The 16,650-nt window shown below is 50.2% G+C and overlaps 1 long non-coding RNA gene across 1 annotated transcript in view; it reads left to right on the top strand.

Moving 5' to 3' along the window:
- LOC142599253 (uncharacterized) overlaps window positions 1–16,650 on the top strand; it is a 256,694-nt gene that overhangs the window by 59,727 nt on the left and 180,317 nt on the right. The window lies entirely within an intron of this gene.

Below are 16,650 nucleotides of genomic sequence, written 5' to 3' on the forward strand. Positions count from 1 at the left end.
CATCGCCTGCTGATGGGAAGTAGAGAATAATCTTTGCTTTTTGCTTCGCTTCCGCGCGCGGCTTTTTGCTTTAGCTACATTAAACTGCCTTTATCTCGACCCACGAGTTTGGGGTTGTTTTTCTCCATCTTCCTTTCTCCCCTCCCTGCCTTGCTGAGGAGGCGAGTGATAGAGCGGCTCTGGTGGGCACCTGGCCCCCAGCCAGGGTCAACCCACCACAGTCCTTTTTGGTGCCCAACGTGGGGCTCGACAACGGCAGTTTAGTATTAAGGGTGCTACAGCTATAGTAGTTATTCAGTTGCAAGCTCCTGTGCAGGTCACGGGGTTTGTTAGCTGTGCTGCTTATCTCTATTTTGCTAAACTTAGGAACATGCTGATACAAACAATGGCTGCTCTGTGCTTTGGCCTGGTGTTGATGATCTTAGTGTGCTGGGGTAGCTATTTTGTGGGGAGGATGAAGGAACTTGGGAGCATGCTAGTACAAACAATGGTTATGTGCATGGCCCTGGCATCGATGTTATCGCTGTGCTGGGGGAGCTATCTTGTGGAGATGATGGGGGAATACATCTCTCTCTCTCTACCTGCTTTTGACGTGGATGGTTTCATTATGCAGGCTCCTAAGGTCCTTGTTCACCCTTATGTAAGCTCATTAATATTACTAATTAATACTGCTGGCATATTATGGGTGTTGTGGAGTTTGGTTTTGTCCTGGTTTAAGGGGAGACAACTTTTAAGTGAGGCAATACTGAAACGTGCCCTGAGGCAGCCAGTCCCCGGGTGGCAGGGTGTGTGGAAGGATTTGGGCAGGTTCCTAGGGCGATTATCACCTCCTATAGCCTGGGACTTCACACCTGAACAGGCAAGCAATCCCAGCAAACTGACACGCCACCTGATAGAAGGGTGTCTTGCCTACCCCAACGAAAACCAACAGCTTCTAGCACTGTACTGGGGCCTGGCCTGGGCCTATGGAGCCACAGTGCAGAACTCCCAGAGGACTGTGGTTGAGGAAGGCACCCAAACTGCAGCTGAGGACACCGTGGCTGAGATAGGGACACAAACAATAACAACTACAGTGATTCCCCCAGTAGTAAAAAAGAAACAGTGGACCAGGAGGTCAACAGGTCCCTATCATCGATTAGTAAGGGAAGAGGAAGAAGAGGAGGAGAGGTTTGAGCAGGAAGCTGGTCCTTCAGCAAAGAAGCGGGAGGAAGGAGTGAGAGAAATAAGACAAGAAGCAGAAACTACCCGGTCTCTGACCTCATCCGAACTTCGAGATATGCGGAAAGATTACAGCTGCCAGCCTGGTGAGAGGATTGCTGCCTGGCTGCTTTGATGCTGGGATAATGGGGCCGACAGTCAGCAACTGGAAGGCAGGGAAGCCCAACAGCTGGGATCCCTAGCTAGAAACCGAGGAATTGAGAGGGGAATTGGAAAAGAGACAGCAATTTGCAGTCTCTGGAGACGGCTCCTCTCAAGTGTGAGGGCAAGATACCCATTCAAGGAAGATCTTGTGAACTCCCCAGGAAAGTGGACCACCACAGATGAAGGCATCCAGTACCTGAGAGAACTAGCGGTGCTGGAAGTCATCTATAGTGATCTAGATGATGAGGAGGTCTCCAAAGATCCAGAGGATGTCCTGTGCACGTGGGCCATGTGGAGGAAGGTGATTCAAAGTGCCCCAGCATCGTATTCTAACAGCTTGGCAGCAATGTATTTCCCAGATATGGACACAGCAACTGTGGAGAAGGTGTCCGCTTGGCTTCAGAACTTTGAAGAAAACCTCTGTACCTCCTCCTCCCTACGGGCCAGCACGTTGGCTGTCAGAGGTACCCCAAGAAATCAGTCATCTCCTGCTCCGGTCAGAGGGAAAGGGAGCCCCAGGCATATGCCACGTGGTACACTCTGGTTTTTCCTGCGTGACCAAGGGGAGGACATGAGGAAGTGGGACGGTGAACCCACCTTTAAGTTGGAAGCCCGTGTTCGTGAACTAAGAGGGAAGACAGCTGTTAAGAAGGGGACACCCAAGAAGGCCGTCAGTGTAGTTGCTACAGAGACACGAGAAGGCAAACAGCGATCTCCCAGATGTAAACCTAAAATCACCTCCCTTGATCCTGGTGAGGGGACTTCTGGTCTGTCACTGTGAGGGTCAGACAGTGAATACTCTGACCAGGAACAGGAATAGAGGGTCCCTGCCTTTGGCCAGGAGGAGGAAAGGGATGACCGGGTATACTGGACTGTGTGGATTCGATGGCCTGGCACATCAGACCCACAGAAGTATAAGGCTTTGGTAGACACTGGTACACAGTGTACGCTGATACCATGAGGGTATAGGGGCACAGAACCCATCCGGATCTCTGGAGTGACAGGGGGATGCCAAGAACTGTCTGTATTGGAGGCTGAGGTGAGCTTAACAGGGGACAAGTGGGAGAAGCACCCCATTGTGACTGGCCCAGAGGCCCCTTGTATCCTTGGCATAGATTACCTCAGGAGAGGGTACTTCAAGGACCCAAAGGGGTACCAATGGGCTTTCGGTGTAGCCACTGTGAACACAGAGAAGATCAAACAGTTATCTACCCTGTCTGGTCTCTCGGAAGATCCCTTTGTTGTGGGATTGCTGCAAGTTGAAGAACAACAGGTGCCAATTGCTACCAGGACAGCGCACCGGCGGCAATATCGCACAAATCGAGACTCCCTGGCTTCCATCCATGAGCTGATTCATCAACTGGAGAACCAGGGAGTCATCAGCAAGACTCATTCACCTTTTAATAGTCCCATATGGCGAGTGCAAAAGTCTGATGGAGGGTGGAGGTTAACGGTGGACTATCGTGGCCTGAACGAAGTGACGCCACCACTGAGTGCTGCTGTACTAGACATGTTAGAGCTCCAATATGAACTGGAGTCAAAAGCAGCCAAGTGGTATGCTACAATGGACATCGCTAATGCATTCGTCTCAATTCCTTTGGCAGCCGAATGCAGGCCACAGTTTGCTTTCACTTGGAGAGGTGTCCAGTACACCTGCAATCGACTGCCCCTGGGGTGGAAGCACAGTCCTACTATTTGTCATGGACTAATCCAAACTGCACTGGAAGAGGGTGGTGCCCCTGAACATCTACAATACATCGATGACATCATTGTGTGGGGCAATAAGGCAGAAGAAGTATTCGAGAAGGGAGAAAGAGTAATTCAGATTCTTCTGAAAGCTGGTTTCGCCTTAAAGAAAAGCAAGGTCAAGGGACCTGCACAGGAGATCCAGTTCTTGGGAATAAAATGGCAGGATGGACACCGTCATGTGCCTATGGATGTGGTCAACAAGATAGCAGCTATGTCTCCACCAGCTAACAAGAAGGAGACACAAGCCTTCCTGGGCCTTGTGGGGTTCTGGAGAATGCATATTCCAGGTTAGAGTCAGCTTGTGAGCCCTCTCTATCGAGTAACCCGGAAAAAGAACGATTTTGAATGGGGCCTTGAGCAACAACAAGCCTTTGAGCATATCAAACAGGAAATAGCTCGTGCAGTACCTCTTGGACCTGTCCAGACAGGACCAGCTGTACAGAATGTACTCTACACTGCAGCTGGGGAGCATGGCCTCACCTGGAGCCTCTGGCAGAAAACAGCAGGAGAAACCCGAGGTCGACCATTAGGGTTTTGGAGCCGGGGGTATCGAGGATCAGAAGCCCACTACACCCCAACTGAAAAAGAGATCCTAGCAGCATATGAGGGGATTAAAGCTGCTTCAGAAGTTGTTGGTACAGAAGCATCTCTCCTCTTGGCACCGCGATTGCCTGTGCTACACTGGATGTTCAAAGGAAACATTCCCTCTACACATCACGCAACCAGCACTACATGGAGTAAGTGGGTAGCACTAATCACACAGCGAGCTCAACTGGGGAAACCCAACCACCCAGGAATCCTGGAAGAGATTATGGACTGGCCAGAAGGCAGAGATTTTGGAGCACTGCCTGAGGAGGTAGCTCGTGCCCAAGAGGCACCACCATCTAATGAGTTACCAGAAGATGAAAGGCGTTATGCTCTGTTTACTGATGGATCCTGTCGTGTTGTAGGAAACCATCGGAAGTGGAAAGCTGCTGTATGGAGTCCCACACGACAAGTCGTTGAGGCCACTGAAGGAGAAGGTGAGTCAAGCCAGTTCGCAGAAGTGAAAGCCATTCAGCTAGCCCTAAAGATTGCTGAATGAGAAAAGTGGCCAGTACTCTACCTCTATACTGACTCCTGGATGGTGGCAAATGCCCTATGGGGCTGGCTACAGCAGTGGAAGAAGACCAATTGGCAGCGCAGGGGTAAACCCATCTGGGCTGCTGCATTGTGGCAGGACATCGCTGCCCGGGTAGAAAACATGGCTGTGAAGGTACGTCATGTGGATGCTCACATACCCAAAAGCCGTGCCACTGAAGAACATCAAAACAATGAACAGGTAGACAAGGCTGCCAAAATTGAAGTAGCTCAAGTGGACCTGGACTGGGAGCGTAAGGGTGAGCTATTTGTAGCTCGATGGGCCCATGAAACATCAGGACATCTAGGGAGAGATGCAACATACAGATGGGCTCGTGATCGAGGGGTGGACCTGACCATGGAGGCCATCACACAAGTCACTCACGAATGTGAAATATGTGCTGCAATCAAGCGAGCGACACGAGTAAAATCTCCCTGGAATAGAGGGCGGTGGCTGGGTTTTCGATATGGCGAGGCCTGGCAGATTGACTATATTGGGCCACTGCCACGAACACGCCAAGGCAAGTGCTACGTACTCACCATGGTGGAAGCAACTACTGGTTGGCTAGAGACATTTCCTGTAAACCATGCCACTGCCCGAAACACCATCCTAGGCCTTGAAAGGCAAATTTTATGGCGACATGGTACCCCAGAAAGGATTGAATCAGACAGTGGGACTCATTTTCAAAATAACGTCATAAGCTCTTGGGCAAAGAAACACGGCATTGAGTGGGTGTATCACATCCCCTATCACCCACAAGCCTCTGGAAAGATTGAGAGATATAATGGACTGTTAAAGACTATGTTGAGGGCATTGGGCAATGGGGCATGGAAGCACTGGGATACAAATTTAGCAGAAGCCACTTGGCTGATTAATACCAGAGGATCTGCTAACCGTCCTGGTCCTGCCCAAACAAAGCCCCTACATACTGTGGGAGGAGACAAGGTCCCTGTAGTACACATGGGAAAGTGGCTGGGGAAGGCGGTGTGGATTGCTCCTCCCATGGGAAAAGGCAAGCCCATTCCTGGGATTGTCTTCACTCAAGGACCTGGGTGTACTTGGTGGGTAATGCGGAAGGATGGGGAGACCCGGTGTGTGCCTCAAGGAGATTTAACCTTGGGGTAAAATAATCTGTAATGTGAGTTGTACCTTCTAGGAAGTAATGTAGAAGGAATGACCCAAACCAACGAAGAGCAAGTTTCGCAAGGAGCCAGACGAATGCAACAACAGCCCAAAGCAAGCCGGTGTTGGTGCCCAACAACTGAACCTGAACACCCATCCTGACAGATTGGGCCCAAGTCATAGCCGGTTCATGAACATCTGGAGGAGCAGAGGAAGCTCATGGAATGGGAGAGTAACATCTATCTGTTAAAGGACTGGAGATAGTAGTTAATAAGAAGTAAATACAATGAAATGGTTATAAAATATATATATGTATGTATTAAAGTGTGTGGAGCATGAGCACGACACAAATGGTATGGAATAAGGGGTGGAGATTGTATTGGGTCTGGCTGAGATGGAGTTAATTCTCCCCACAGCAGCCCTCATGGTGCTGTGCTGTGTATTGGTAGCTAGCAAACTGTTGATGACACACCAGTGTTTTGGCTACTACTGAGCAGTGCCAGCACACATCAAGGCTGTCTCTCCAACATTTCTTTTTCCCCAGCAGCAGGCTGGGGGCGGGCAAGATCTTGGGAGGGGACACAGCTGACCCAAACTGACCAAAGGGATATTCCATACCATATGACGTCATGCTCAGCAGTAAGAAACTGAGAATAGGGGGAGGAACAGGGCGGGGGCATTCGTTTTTTTTTTTTTTACAATGTTTGTCTTCCGGAGTAAGGGGCACGCATACTGAAGCCCTACTTCCCAGGAAGTGGCCGGACATCGCCTGCTGATGGGAAGTAGAGAATAATCTTTGCTTTTTGCTTTGCTTCCGCGCGCGGCTTTTTGCTTTAGCTACATTAAACTGCCTTTATCTCGACCCACGAGTTTGGGGTTGTTTTTCTCCATCTTCCTTTCTCCCCTCCCTGCCTTGCTGAGGAGGCGAGTGATAGAGCGGCTCTGGTGGGCACCTGGCCCCCAGCCAGGGTCAACCCATCACAATGACACAAAACTGGGAAGAGTGCCTGATACACCAGAGGGTCGAGCTGCCATCCAGAGGGACCTTGACGGACTGGAGAAATGAGCTGGTAGACACCAGGTTGAACACGAGCCACCAATGTGCCCTTGCAGCAAAGGCAGCTAATGGCATCCTGGGCTGTATTAGGAGGAGTGTTGCCAGCAGGTCGAGGAAGGTGATCCTTCCCCTCTACTCAGCACTGGTGATGCCACACCTGGAGTCCTGTGTCCAGTTTGGGCTCCCCAGTACAAGAGAGACAGCGACATACTGGAGGGAGTCCAAAGAAGGGCCACAAAGATGATGAAAGGACCGGAGCGTCTCTCCTATGAGGAAAGGCTGAGAGACCTGGGACTGTTTAGCCTAGAGAAGAGAAGGCTTGGCAGGGGCAGGAATATAATCAATGTATATAAATACCTGAAGGGAGGGTGCAAAGAAGATGGAGCCAGGCTCTTGTCAGTGGTGCCCAGTGACAGGACCAGAGGCAACTGGCACAAATTGAAACACGGGAGGTTCTTGTCTGATCATAAGGAAAGACTTTTTTACTGTGAGGGTGACTGAGCACTGGGACAGGTTGCCCAGGGAGGTTGTGGAGTCTCCCTCCTTGGTTTGGTGGGTTGACCCTGGCTGGATGCCAGGTGCCCACCAAACCCGCTCTATCACTCCCCCTTCCTCAACTGGACAGGGGAGAGAAAATATAACAAAGGGCTCATGGGTCAAGATAAGGACAGAGAGAGATCATTCACCAACTACCGTCACGGGCAAACCAGATTCAACTTGGGAAAATTAAACTTAAACTTACTACCAGTCAAATCAGAGTCGAATAATGAGAAAACAAACCCAAATCTTAAAACCACCTTCCCCCCTCCCATCCCTTCTTCCCAGGCTTAACTTTACTCCCAGTTTTCTCTAGCTCCTCCCCCCTAGAGGCACAGGGAAACAGGGAACAAGGGTTGCAGTCAGTTCATCACACGTTGTCTCTGCCGCTCCTTCCTCCTCAGGGGCAGGACTCCTCACACTCTTCCCCTGCCCCAGCGTGCGGTCCCTCTCATGGGAGACAGTCCTCCATGAACTTCTCCAATGTGAGTCCTTCCCATGAGCTGCAGTTCTTCACAAACTGCTCCAGCGTGGGTCCCTTCCATGGTGTCACAAGTCCTGCCAGAAAACCTGCACCAGCGTGAGCTCCTCTCTCCATGGGTCCATAGGTCCTGCCAGGAGTCTGCTCCAGCTCGGGCTTCCCACAGGGTCACAGCCTCCTTCAGGTGTCTCCACCTGCTCCGGCGTGGGGTGCTCCACGGGCTGCAGGTGGATATCTGCTCCACCATTAACTTCCATGGGCTGCAGGGGGACAGCCTGCTTCACCATGGTCTTCACCGTGGGCTGCAGGGGAATCTCTGCTCTGGTGCCTGAAGCACCTCCTCCCCCTCTTTCTTCACTGACCTTGGTGTCTACAGAATTGTTTCTCTCACATATTCTCACTCTACTCTTCTGCTGCAGTTGCCATTGCACAGCAACTTTTTACTCTTCTTAAATATGTTATCACAGAGGCACTACCATTGTCGCTGATTGGCTTGGCCTTGGCCAGTGGCAGATCCATATTGGGGCTGGCTGGCATTCACTCTATTGGACATAGGGGAAGCTTCTAGCAGCTTCTCACAGAAGCCACCCTTGTAGCCCCCCCCCCCACTACCAAAACCTTGCCACGCAAACCCAATGCATTAATCTAATGGCTGCTATGGAGCACCTACGTGAACCTTCACATTTCTTCTGGTCCAAGTAATTACTAACTAACTGTTATGTACTGTGTATTAACACTGCTATATTAGAATTTAATTGGAGTGAAATAATACATAAAATATAATTTAGAAACTCTCTAAGACAGATATTTTAGCAGGAGATGGGCTAGCTTGACTTCACTTTCAAATCACATCTTTACCTACATTATAAATTTGATTTCAGGTCTGTCAAAAAAAAAAAGAAAAAAGATAGATACTTCTTTATTTCCCTGCTGTCAGTCTAGAAAAATGTCTTAATGAAATAATGGTTATTTTCTTAATAATAAGTTAATAATGCTTATTTTCCTAAGTTAATCAAAACTATTTATTTTTCCACATTATTTAAATGGTTTATAATATTAAGAGCTGGTTTATTACTCTTAATATTTCTATCATGACTGCAAAGGACACTGTCCTGGTTTCGGCTAGGATAGAGTTAATTTTTACATGGAGCCAGGACAGGTGAGCCAAGACGTCATGCTCACCATAGAAGGGGGCTAGTCGGGGAGGGGCGGTTCGACGTGGCTCCTGGATGAGCATTCGGTCGGTAAATTGCCTTGTATCACCCGTTTTGTACATTCTAAGTACTGTTGTTGTTATTTGTCTCTCCCTTTGCTGTCCCAGTAAACTGTCCTTATCCCAACCCATGGGGTTTACCTTGGTCTTCCCGTTCTCCTCCCCATCCCACAGGGGAGGGGTGAGTGAGCGGCCACGTGGTGCTCAGCTGCTGGCTGGGAGTAAACCATGACAGTCCTTTTTGGCGCACAACGTGGGGCACGAAGGGTTGAAATAACGACAGATCTGACAGGAGTGTGTTAAAAACAAAGTTGTGATAGGCCAACCATGTCCTGGGCTGCATCAAAAGAAGCGTGACCAGCAGGTTGAGGGAGGTGATCCTGCCCCTCTACTCCGCTCTCGTGAGACCCCACCTGGAGTACTGCATCCAGCTCTGGGGGCCCCAGTACAGGAGAGACATGGAGCTGTTGGAGCGAGTCCAGAGGAGGGCCACAAAGCTGACCAGAGGGCTGGAGCACCTCTCCTATGAGGACAAGCTGAGAGAGTTGGGATTGTTCAGCCTGGAGAAAAGGCGGCTCCGGGGAGATCTAATTGCGGCTTACCAGTACCTGAAGGGGGCCTACAGGCAAGATGGGGAGGGACTGTTTATCAGGGAGTGTAGTGATAGGACAAGGGGCAATGGGTTTAAATTAAAAGAGTAAAATTCTTTGCTGTGAGGGTGGTGAGGCAGTGGAACAGGTTGCCCAGAGAGGTTGTGGAGGCCCCCTCCCTGGAAGTGTTTAAGACCAGGTTGTATGGGGCTTTGGGTAACGTGGTCTAGTGAAGGGTGTCCCTGCCTGCAGCAGGGGCGCTGGAACTAGATGATCTTTGAGGTCCCTTCCAACCCAAACCATTCTATGATTCTATGTTGTTTAAACAGTTGCTGGTCACAGTGATGTTTTCTTTGGTCACACGGCTGTGGTCTGTAAACCCCTACTTGCTCTATGTTTTCCCTGCCTTGTTGTTTATCACCTCTGGGAGAGGAGTCAGGATTCTCATTTTGTTGTACTGTGTAATATCGACTTATGATATGATAACATCAATGATCATGAGCTTAAGATGGTATTTGTATGTGGCATTGTTGTCATGACTGTATCTTGGACAACATCTCTCAGAATTTATTAATAATTGCACCCAATCTATGTGGAAGACGGGGAGGGGGATACCTTCTCCCAGTCTTGCACCTCCCCTTTTCCCTTTTGGCTGGTTACAACAGCTTTTGGGAATTTTGAATACACTTGAATGTTCAAGCCAGCATGTTCCTATTGCTAGGTCTCCTGAATGTTTTTCAAGTCCTGTTCAGGGTTACCAAAAATTGTTTTAAGAATATCACCCAGAGATCTTCCCCGAGGCTGAATAGTCAGGGCTGGCATGGCATGTGGGAGAGTATGGGCAGGTATCTTGAGACATGCTCACCCCTAATGTTTTGGAGCTTCACTCCCAAACAACTCCAGGACCCTGATAAAGTGGTAGAATATTTGAAAGGAAAATGCTGTGGCTACTCCAAGGAGGCACAACTTAGTGCACTGTGCTGGGTTCTGGACACAATCTACCAAACACTGCTTGATAGTAGACAGCGCCATCAGGGGGAAGAGAGGTAAAACCCCCGCAACAGGCACTGTAGCTCAGCCAAAAAAAACAACCCATACTGATATCATTCACCCCTATACACAGGAAGAAAAACACAACGAAATTAGTTCGCTTAGTGAAGGATGATGATGAACCGGGACCATCAGGAGAACAGGAAGAAGAGCCAGAACCAGAAGTGATCACCCGATTCCTGTCCCAGAGTGAGCTGCGAGATATGCGGAAAGATTTCAGCTGCCTTCCAGGGGAGCACATCATTACTTGGCTGCTCCAATGCTGGGATAATGGGGCCAGTAGCCATGAATTAGAGGGCAGGGAGGCCAAGCAGCTGGGATCCCTGTCTAGGGAAGGGGGCATTGACAAGGCAATTGGGAAAAAAGCACAAGTCCTCAGCCTCTGGCGGCGACTCCTGTCAAGCGTGAGGGAAAGGTATCCCTTCAGTGAAGGTGTCGTATGTCGGCCAGGCAAGTGGACCACCATGGAGCGAGGTATCCAGTACCTGAGGGAATTAGCTGTGTGGGAGATGGTTTATTATGACCCAGGCAATGCACAGTTACCCACAGGTCCTGATGAAGTCCAATGTACCTGACCCATGTGGCAGAAGTTTGTACCGAGCGCACCATCATCATACGCCAACTCACTGGCAGTAATAGACTGGAAACCTAAAGAGGCACCAACAGTGGATGAAGTGGCTGGCCAACTCTGACAATATGAAGAGAGGCTCTCTTCCTCCCTCGTCTCAGCTGTGAAGAAAATGTCCCAGGAGGTCCAGCAATTCAAAGAGGATGTCCTACTCCCCAAATGTACAGACTGTATGCGGTTTGCATGGCAAGGTTTTTCGGGGGGGGGGGGGGGGGGGCAGGGGCTACAGAGGTGGCTTCTGCGAGAAGTTGCTAGAAGCTTCCCCTAGGTCCGACAGAGCTAATGCCAGCCAGCTCCAAGACGGACCTGCTGCTGGCCAAGGCCGAGGCAGTCAGTGACAGTGGTAGTGCCTCTGTGATAACATATTTAAGAAGGGAAAAAACCCCCAACATCTTACGGGGGAGCTTTTGCAGCCACAGAGAGGAGTGAGAAGATGTAAGAAACTCTGCAGACACTAAGGTCAGTGAAGAAGGAGGGGGAGGAGGTGCTCCAGGCACCGGAGAAGAGATCCCCCTGCAGCCCATGGAGAAGACCATGGTGAAGCAGGCTGTCCCCCTGCAGCAGCCCATGGAGGAAGGATGATGGGGTGTATAGATTCCACCTGCAGCCCGTGGAGGACCCCACGCCGGAGCAGGTGGAGGCACCCGAAGGAGGCTGTGACCCCGTGGGAAGCCTGTGCTGGAGCAAGTTCCTGGCAGGACCTGTGGACCCGTGGAGAGAGGACCCCACGCCAGAGCGGGTTTTCCAGCAGGACTTGTGACCCTGTGGGGGATCCACGCTGGAGCAGTCTGGTTCTGAAGGTCTGCACCCTGTGGGAGGGACCCATATTGGAGCAGGTCGTGAAAAACCGTAGCCCATGGGAAGGACTCACATTGGAGAAGTTCATGGAGGACTGTCTCCCATGAGAGGGACCACACACTGGAGCAGGGGAAGAGTGTGAGGAGTCCTCCCCCTGAGGAGGATGGAGCGGCAGAAACAATGTGTGATCAACTGACCATAACCCCCATTCCCCATCCCCCTGTGCCACTGAGGGGGAAGTAGGTAGAAATCGGGAGTAAAGTTGAGCCCAGGAAGAAGGAAGGGCTGGGGGGAGGTGTTTTAAGATTTGGTTTTATTTCTCATTGCTCTACTCTGTTTTGCTTGGTAATAAATTAAATAAATTTTCTCAAGTTGAGTCAGTTTTGCCTGTGACGGTAATTAGTGAACGATCTCTCCCTGTCCTTATGTCGACCTGCAAGCCTTTCGTTATACCTTTTCTCCCCTGTCTAGTTAAGGAGGGGGAGTGATAGAGCGGCTCTGGTGGGCATCTGGCCTCCAGTCAGGTTCAACCCACCACAAGACCAGTATTTCAGCTATTACGAATAAGCGTTCCTCTGCTCCGGAGAGGGGATATAGAGGGTACACACCACAAGACATCCTGTGGTTTTACCGACCATGGAGAGGACATGAGGAAGTGGGATGGAAAGCCTACCTTAACCCTATGGGCACGAGTATGTGAGCTGCAAGGCAAAACAGTCATAAAAAGGGATCCTTCCAGAAAGAATGCTGCTCCAGTTTCCACCGGGCAGCCCCCCAGACTGAGTGAAAGGATTGATAGTACTCATGATCCTCTTGAAGGGACTTCTAAGTCATTTTTGCAAGAGGTGAGTAGTGACTATGATGAGCAGGATTAGAGGGGCCCTGCCTCCAGCCAGGTGGAGGAAAGGGACAATAGGGTGTATTGGACTGTGTGGATCCGATTGCCTGGCACGTCACATCCACAAGAGTATAAGGCCCTAGTGGACACTGGTGCACAGTGTACTTCAATGCCATCGAGCCATGAAGGGGCAGAACCCATCTCTATTTCTGGAGTGACAGGGGGATCCCAACAGTTGACTCTGCTGGAGGCCCAAATGAGTCTAACTGGGAATGACTGGGAAAAGCACCCCATTGTGACTGGCCCAAAGGCTCCATGCATCCTGGGCATAGACTACCTCAGGAGAGGGTATTTCAAGGACCCAAAAGGGTACCGGTGGGTTTTTGGAATAGCTGCCTTGGAGACGGAGAAAATTGAACAGTTGTCTACCTTGCCTAGTCTCTCGGAGGACCCTTCTGTTGTGGGGTTGTTGAGGGTCGAAGAACAACAGGTGCCAATCGCTACCACAACCATGTACCGGTGGCAATACCGCACCAACCGAGACTCCCTGGTTCCCATCCATGAGCTGATTCTTCAACTGGAGAGGCCAGGGAGTGATCAGCAGAACCCACTCACCGTTAACGGTCCCCTATGGCCAGTGCTGAAGTCCAATGGAGAGTGGAGGCTGACAGTAGACTATCGTGGCCTGAATGAAGTCACACCGCCGATGAGTGCTGCCGTGCCAGACATGCTGGAACTTCAATATGAACTGGAGTCAAAGGCAGCCAAGTGGTATGCCACAATTGATATAGCTAATGCATTTTTCTCGATCCCTTTGGCAGCAGAGTGCAGGCCACAGTTTGCCTTCCCTAGGAGGGGTGTCCAGTACACCTGGAATCGACTGCCGCAGGGGTGGAAACACAGCCCCACCATTTGCCATGGACAGGTCCAGACTGCACTGGAACAGAGTGAAGATCCGGAACACCTGCAATACATTGATGACATCATCGTATGGGGCAACACGGCAGAAGACGTTTTTGAGAAAGGGAAGAACATAGTCTAAATCCTTCCGAAAACTGGTTTTGCCATAAAGCGAAGTAAGGTCAAGGGACCTGCACAGGAGATTCAGTTTTTAGGAATAAAATGGCAAGATGGATGCCGTCAGATCCCAATGGATGTGATTAACAAAATAGCAGACATGTCTCCACCAACTAGCAAAAAGGAAACACAAGCTTTCTTAGGTGTTGTGGATTCCTGGAGAATGCATGTTCCAAAATACAGTCTGATTGTCAGCCCTCTCTATCACATAACCCGGAAAAGAAGGATTTCAAATGAGGCCCTGAGCAATGACAAGCCTTTGAACAAATTAAGCAGGAAATAGTTTATGCACTAGCCCTTGGGCCAGTCTGGGCAGGACCAGATGTGATAAATGTGCTCTACACTGCAGTCAGGGACAATGGCCCTACCTGGAGTCTCTGGCAGAAAGCACCAGGGGAGACTTGAGGCCGACCCCTGGGGTTTTGGAGTCGGGGATACAGAGGATCCGAGGCCCGCTACACTCCAATGGAAAAGGAGATATTGGCAGCATATGAAGGGGTACTGAAGCATAGCTCCTCCTGGCACGCCAAGTGACGGTTCTGGGCGGGATGTTCAAAGAGAGGGTCCCCTCTACACACCATGCAACTGATGCTACGTGGACTAAGTGGGTCGCACTGATGATCACACAGCGGACTCGAATAGGAAACCTCAATCACCCAGGAATCGTAGAAATGATCACAGACTGGCCAGAAGGTAAAGATGTCAGCATGTTGCCAGAGGAGGAGGCGATGTGTGCTGAAGAGGCCTCACTGTATAATAAGCTACCAGAAAATGATAAGCAATATGCCCTGTTCACTGACGGGTCCTGTTGTATTGTAGGAAAACATTGAAGGTGGAAGGCCGCTGTATGGAGTCCTACATGGCGAGTTGCAGAAACTGCTGAAGGAGAAGGTGAATAGAGCCAGTTTGCAGAGGTGAAAGCCATCCAGCTGGCTCTAGACATTGTTGAATGAGAAAAGTGGCCAGTGCTCTTTCTCTGTACTGATTCATGGATGGTCGCCAATGCCCTGTGGGGGTGGTTACAGCAGTGGAAGCGGAGCAACTGGCAGCACAGAGGCAAATCCATCTGGGCTGCCCCATTGTGGCAAGATATTGCTACCCACCTACAGAAGCTGGTCATGAATGTACGTCACATAGATGCCCACGTACCCAAGAGTCAGGCCACTGAGGAACATCAGAACAACCAGCAGGTGGATCAGGCTGCCAAGATCGAAATGGCTCAGGTGGATTTGGACTGGCAGCGTAAGGGTGAATTATTTCTAGCTCGGTGGGCCCATGACACCTCAGGTCATCAAGGAAGAGATGCAACATATAGATGGGCCCGTGATCGAGGGGTGGACTTGAGCATGGACGCCATCTCACAGGTCATCCTTGAATGTGAAACATGCACTGCAATCAAGCAAGCCAAGCGGTTAAAGCCTCTCTGGTATGGAGGACGATGGCTGAAATATAAATATGGGGAGGCATGGCAGATTGACTACATTACGCTCCCAGAAACCCACCAAGGCAAGCACTACATACTTACAATGGTGGAAGCAACCACCGGATGGCTGGAAACATCTTCCATGCCCCACACTACTGCCCGGAACACTATCCTGGGCCTTGAAAAGCAAGTCCTGTGGCGACATGGCACCCCAGAGAGAATTGAGTCAGACAATTGGACGCATTTCCAGAACAACCTCATAGACACCTGGGCCAAAGAGCATGGCATTGAGTGGGTGTATCGCATCCCCTATCATGCACCACCCTCCAGGAAAATCAAACGATACAATGGACTGTTAAAGTCTACCCTGAGAGCAATGGGTGGTGGGACCCTCAAACACTGGGATACACATTTAGCAGAGGCCACCTGGTTAGCCAACACTAGGGGGTCTACCAATCGAGCTGGCCCTGCCCAATCAAAACTTCCACCTACTGTAGAAGGGGAGTAAGTCCCCACAATGCGCATGAAAAATATGCTGGGGAAGACAGTCTGGGTTATCCCTGTTTCAGGCAAAGGCAAACCCATTTGTGGGATTGCTTTTTCTTAGGGACCAGGGTGCACTTGGTGGGTGATGAGAAAAGATGGGGAAGTCCAATGTGTACCTCAAGGGGATTTGATTTTGGGTGAGAATAGCCAATAAATTAAATTGTATGATGTTAATTGCTATACGCTGTATCAGTGGTATTACCATAAGAATCACCCAAAACTACTGAAGAATGGACTTTGATGAAACTGAGCAAAGTGCCATGATGATGGTGATATCCATAAAGTAGAATTTTCCACTTTACAGGGATAGAAATGTGTTTGGGTTAGTGCTTAGACACTGTTTAATTTAGGGTTAAATGCACTACTTGCTTTGCTGACGACTATATCTTTGAAGAAGAGCCGAAAGACTGATAAAAAGCATGCTTTGCTAAAGAGTATCCTTGAAGGAGAGCTGGAAAACTGATAAAGAGGAAACATCCTGCCCCAGAAGGCACCAAGAGCTGGGTGATTGCCTGAGAGGCCTAAAGTCAAGAATAATTGGCAGTACCTAGGGGAAGGGAAAGGTGGCTGGGGGAGTTCGTGACCTACCTGTCCTGGGTTCAGCTAGGATAGAGTTAATTCTCACCAGAGGCTGGGATGGGACACAGCCAGGACAGGTGGCCCAAACTAGCCAAAAGGAGTATTCCATACCATGTGACATCATGCTCAGTATAAAAGGGGGGCTAGTCAGGGAGGGGTGATGCAGCTCCAGGGTGCATGGCTCGGCAACAGTCTGGCTTCCGGACGGGTCTGAGCATGCAGTCTGAGGTCTGAGTTGTACGGTCATTGGGTGAGAAACTGCATTATGTATCACTAGTTTTGTATATTCTGTTAAGTACTGTTGTTGTTATTTCCCTCTCCCTTTGCTGTCCCAGTAAACTGTCCTTATCCCAACCCATGAGCTTTTGCCTTTGTCTTCCCATTCTCCTCCCCATCCCACCGGGGCAGGTGGAGGGGGGGTGAGCGAGCGGCCGCGTGGTGCTCAGCTGCCAGCTGGGGCTAAACCACAACAGACGCGTA

This window comes from Balearica regulorum, chromosome W, assembly GCF_011004875.1.
Source record: "Balearica regulorum gibbericeps isolate bBalReg1 chromosome W, bBalReg1.pri, whole genome shotgun sequence".
NCBI lineage: Eukaryota > Metazoa > Chordata > Aves > Gruiformes > Gruidae > Balearica > Balearica regulorum.